This window comes from Ranitomeya variabilis, chromosome 1, assembly GCF_051348905.1.
Source record: "Ranitomeya variabilis isolate aRanVar5 chromosome 1, aRanVar5.hap1, whole genome shotgun sequence".
In the NCBI taxonomy this organism is placed as follows: Eukaryota; Metazoa; Chordata; class Amphibia; order Anura; family Dendrobatidae; genus Ranitomeya; species Ranitomeya variabilis.
This window is the reverse complement of record NC_135232.1, coordinates 575,531,381-575,537,380: the sequence shown is the minus strand read 5'-3', so window position 1 is coordinate 575,537,380 and position 6,000 is coordinate 575,531,381.

Below are 6,000 nucleotides of genomic sequence, written 5' to 3'. Positions count from 1 at the left end.
CTTGTTGTTCTCGGGCTAGTGGATTGTTGTTGCCCTTGCCTATCCCGAAGAGGCCCTGGATGCACATCTCGATGGATTTTATTTCGGATCTTCCTGTTTCTCAGAAGATGTCTGTCATCTGGGTGGTGTGTGACCGTTTCTCTAAGATGGTCCATTTGGTTCCCCTGCCTAAGTTGCCTTCTTCTTCCGAGTTGGTTCCTCTGTTTTTTCAAAATGTGGTCCGTTTGCATGGTATTCCGGAGAATATCGTTTCTGACAGAGGAACCCAATTCGTGTCTAGATTTTGGCGAGCATTCTGTGCTAGGATGGGCATAGATTTGTCTTTCTCGTCTGCTTTCCATCCTCAGACTAATGGCCAGACCGAGCGGACGAATCAGACCTTGGAGACATATTTGAGGTGTTTTGTGTCTGCAGATCAGGATGATTGGGTTGCTTTTTTGCCTTTAGCGGAGTTTGCCCTCAATAATCGGGCCAGCTCTGCCACCTTGGTGTCTCCTTTTTTCTGTAATTCGGGGTTTCATCCTCGATTTTCTTCTGGTCAGGTGGAATCTTCGGATTGTCCTGGAGTGGATGCTGTGGTGGAGAGGTTGCATCGGATTTGGGGGCAGGTAGTGGACAATTTGAAGTTGTCCCAGGAGAAGATTCAGCTTTTTGCCAACCGCCGGCGTCGGGTTGGTCCTTGGCTTTGTGTTGGGGACTTGGTGTGGTTGTCTTCTCGTTTTGTCCCTATGAGGGTTTCTTCTCCTAAGTTTAAGCCTCGGTTCATCGGCCCGTACAAGATATTGGAGATTCTTAACCCTGTGTCCTTCCGTTTGGACCTCCCTGCATCTTTTTCTATTCATAATGTTTTTCATCGGTCATTATTGCGCAGGTATGAGGTACCGGTTGTGCCTTCCGTTGAGCCTCCTGCTCCGGTGTTGGTTGAGGGCGAGTTGGAGTACGTTGTGGAAAAAATCTTGGACTCCCGTGTTTCCAGACGGAAACTCCAGTATCTGGTCAAATGGAAGGGATACGGTCAGGAGGATAATTCTTGGGTGACTGCCTCTGATGTTCATGCCTCCGATCTGGTCCGTGCCTTTCATAGGGCTCATCCTGATCGCCCTGGTGGTTCTGGTGAGGGTTCGGTGCCCCCTCCTTGAGGGGGGGGGGGTACTGTTGTGAAATTGGATTTTGGGCTCCCCCGGTGGCCACTGGTGGAATTGAACTGGTGTGCATCATCCCCTCTGTTCACCTGTTTCCATCAGGATGTGGGAGTCGCTATTTAGCCTTGCTCCTCTGTCACTTCCATGCCGGTCAACATTGTAATCAGAAGCCTTTCTGTGCATGTTCCTGCTGCTAGACAACTCCCAGCTAAGTTGGACTTTAGTCCTCGTTTGTTTTTGCGTTTTGTTCCAGTTCACAGCTGTAGTTTCGTTTCTGTGTCTGGAAAGCTCTTGTGATCTGAAATTGCCACTCTGATGTTATGAGTTAATACTAGAGTCTTAAAGTAATTTCAGGATGGGTTTTGATAGGGTTTTCAGCTGACCATGAAAGTACCCTTTCTGTCTTCCTGCTATCTAGTAAGCGGACCTCAATTTTGCTAAACCTATTTTCATACTACGTTTGTCATTTTCATCTAAAATCACCGCCAATATATGTGGGGGCCTCTGTCTGCCTTTCGGGGAAATTTCTCTAGAGGTGAGCCAGGACTATATTTCCCTGTGCCAGGATTAGTTAGTCCTCCGGCCGGCGCTGGGCGTCTAGGGATAAAACGTAGGCAACGCTACCCGGCTACTGTTAGTTGTGCGGCAGGTTTAGTTCATGGTCAGTTTAGTTTCCATCCTTCCAAGAGCTAGTTCTTATGTTTGCTGGGCTATGTTCTCTTGCCATTGAGAACCATAACAGGAAGGAGCGCCATTTGACTTTTTTAATGAAAAATTGGCTCCAATCTTTAGCGGACACCATGTCGCGTTTGGAGAGCCCCCGTGTGCCTAAGCATTGGAGCTCCCCCACAAGTGACCACATTTTGGAAACTAGACCCCCCAAGGAACTTATCTAGAAGCATAGTGAGCACTTTAAACCCCCAGGTGCTTCACAAATTGATCCGTAAAAATGAAAAAGTACTTTTTTTTCACAAAAAAATTATTTTAGCCTCAATTTTTTCATTTTCACATGGGCAACAGGATAAAATGGATCCTAAATTTTGTTGGGCAATTTCTCCTGAGTACACCAATACCTCACATGTGGGGGTAAACCACTGTTTGGGCACATGGTAAGGCTCGGAAGGGAAGGAGCGCCATTTGACTTTTTGAATGGAAAATTATCTCCATCGTTAGCGGACACCATGTCGCGTTTGGAAAGCTCCTGTGTGCCTAAACATTGGAGCTCCTCCACAAGTGACCCCATTTTGGAAACTAGACCCCCCAAGGAACTCATCCAGAGGCATAGTGAGCACTTTAAACCCCCAGGTGCTTCACAAATTGATCCGCAAAAATGAAAAAGTACTTTTTTTTCACACAAAATTTCTTTTAGCCTCAATTCTTTCATTTTCACATGGGCAACAGAATAAAATGGATCCTAAAATTTGTTGGGCAATTTCTCCTGAGTATGCCGATACCTCATATGTGGGGGTAAACCACTGTTTGGGTGCACGGCAAGGCTCGGAAGGGGAGGCGTGCCATTTGACTTTTTGAATGGAAAATTAGCTCCAATCGTTAGCGGACACCATGTCGCGTTTGGAGAGCCCCTGTGTGCCTAAACATTGGAGCTCCCCTACAAGTGACCCCATTTTGGAAACTAGACCCCCCAAGGAACTTATCTAGATGCATAGTGAGCACTTATAACCCCCAGGTGCTTCACAGAAGTTTATAACGCAGAGCCGTGAAAATAAAAAAATAATTTTTCTTTCCTCAAAAATGATTTTTAGCCCAGAATTTTTTATTTTCCCAAGGGTAATAAGAGAAATTGGACCCCAAATGTTTTTGTCCAGTTTGTTCTGAGTAAGATGATACCCCATATGTGGGGGTAAACCACTGTTTGGGCGCACGGCAGGGCTCGGAAGGGAAGGCACGCCATTTGGCTTTTTGAATGGAAAATTAGCTCCAATCATTAGCGGACACCATGTCGCGTTTGGAGAGCCCCTGTGTGCCTAAACATTGGAGCTCCTGCACAAGTGACCCCATTTTGGAAACTAGACCTCCCAAGGAACTAATCTAGATGTGTGGTGAGCACTTTGAGCCCCCAAGTGCTTCACAGAAGTTTATAACGCAGAGCCATGAAAATAAAAAATAATTTTTATTTTCTCAAAAATGATTTTTTAGCCCACAATTTTTTATTTTCCCAAGGGTAACAGGAGAAATTGGACCCCAAAAGTTGTTGTCCAGTTTCTCCTGAGTACGCTGATACCCCATATGTGGGGGTAAACCACTGTTTTGGCACATGTCAGGGTTCGGAAGGGAAGTAGTGACGTTTTGAAATGCAGACTTTGATGGAATGCTCTGCGGGCGTCAGGTTGCGTTTGCAGAGCCCCTGATGTGCCTAAACAGTAGGAACTCCCCACAATTGACTCCATTTTGGAAACTAGACCCCCAAGGGAACTTATCTAGATGTGTAGTGAGCACTTTGAACCCCCAAGTGCTTCACAGAAGTTTATAACGCAGAGCCGTGAAAATAAAAAATGTGTTTCCTTTCCTCAAAAATATTTTTTTAGCCCAGATTTTTTTTATTTTTGCAAGAGTAACAGGAGAAATTGGACCCCAAAAGTTGTTGTCCAGTTGCTCCTGAGTACGCTGATACCCCATATGTGGGGGTAAACCACTGTTTTGGCACACGTCGGGGTTCGGAAGGGAAGTAGTGACGTTTTGAAATGCAGACTTTGATGGAATGCTCTGCGGGCGTCAGGTTGCGTTTGCAGAGCCCCTGATATGCCTAAACAGTAGAAACCCCCCACAAGTGACCCCATTTTGGAAACTAGACCCCCCAAGGAACTTATCTAGATGTGTGGTGAGCACGTTCAACCCCCAAGTGCTTCACAGAAGTTTACAACGCAGAGCCGTGAAAATAAAAAATCATTTTTCTTTCCTCAAAAAAGATGTTTTAGCAAGCAATTTTTTATTTTCACAAGGGTAACAGGAGAATTTGGACCCCAATATTTGTTGCCCAGTTTGTTGTGAGTACGCTGATACCCCATATGTGGGGGTAAACCACTGTTTGGGCACACGTCAGGGCTCGGAAGGGAAGTAGTGACATTTGAAATGCAGACTTTGATGGAATGGTCTGCGGGCGTCACATTGCATTTGCAGAGCCCCTGATGTACCTAAACAGTAGAAACACCCCACAAGTGACCCCATTTTGGAAACTAGACCCCCGAAGGAACTTATCTAGATGTGTGGTGAGCACTTTCAACCCCAAAGTGCTTCACAGAAGTTTATAACGCAGAGCCGTGAAAATAAAAAATAATTGTTCTTTCCTCAAAAATTATGTTTTAGCAAGTAATTTTTTATTTTTGCAAGGGTAACAGGAGAAATTAGACCCCAACAGTTGTTGCCCAGTTTGTCCTGAGTACGCTGGTACCCCAAATGTGGGGGTAAACCACTGTTTGGGCGCACGTCGGGGCTTGGAAGGGCGGGAGCACCATTTGACTTTTTGAACGCAAGATTGGCTGGAATCAATGGTGGCGCCATGTTGCGTTTGGAGACCCCTGATGTGCCTAAACAGTGGAAACCCCTCAATTCTAACTTCAACACTAACCCCAACACACCCCTAATCCTAATCCCAACTGTAGCCATAACCCTAATCACAACCTTAACCCCAACACACCCCTAACCACAACCCTAACCGCAACACACCCGTAACCCTAATTCCAACCCTAATCCTAACCCTAATCCCAACCGTAACCCTAATCCCAACCCTAACCACAACTGTAACCCCAACACACCCCTAACCCTATCCGTAACCCTAACCACAAGCCTAATCTTAACCCTATTTCAAACCCTAGCCCTAATTCCAACCCTAACTCTAATTCCAACCCTAACCCTAAGGCTATGTGCCCACGTTGCGGATTCGTGTGAGATTTTTCCGCATGATTTTTGAAAAATCTGCAGGTAAAAGGCACTGCGTTTTACCTGCGGATTTACAGCAGATTTCCAGTGTTTTTTTGTGCAGATTTCACCTGCGGATTCCTATTGAGGAACAGGTGTAAAACGCTGCGGAATCCGCACAAAGAATTGACATGCTGCGGAAAATACAACGCAGCGTTTCTGCACGGAATTTTCCGCACCATGGGCACAGCGGATTTGGTTTTCCTTAGGTGTACATGGTACTGTAAACCTGATGGAAAACTGCTTCGAATTCGCAGCGGCCAATCCGCTGCGGATCCGCGGCCAATCCGCTGCCAATCCGCTGCGGATCCGCGGCCGATCCGCTGCGGATCCGCTGCGTATCCGCTGCCGATCCGCTGCCGATCCGCTGCCGATCCGCTGCGGATCCGCGGCCGATCCGCTGCGGATCCGCGGCCGATCCGCGGCGGATCCGCGGCCGATCCGCTGCGGATCCGCTGCGGATCCGCTGCCGATCCGCTGCGGATCCGCGGCCGATCCGCTCTGTGTGCACATGCCATAACCCTACCCCTAACCCTACCCGTAACCCTAACCCTACCCCTAACCCTACCCCTAGTTCTAACCCTAGTTCTAACCCTAACCCTAGTGGGAAAAGAAAAAAAAAATATTTTCTTTATTTTATTATTGTCCCTACCTATGGGGGTGATAAAGGGGGGGGGTTTATTTATTATTTTTTTATTTTGATCGCTGTGATAGAACCTACCACAGCGATCAAAATGTACCTCTAATGAATCTGCCGGCCGGCGGGCGCACTGAGCATGCGCCCGCCATTTTGGAAGATGGCGGCGCCCATGATGGAGGCGGACGGGGACCGGGAGCCTCGGTAAGTATAAGGGGGGGGGAGATCGGGGCACGGGGGGGGCGTCGGAGCACGGGGGGGTGACATAGGAGCAGGGGGGGAGCG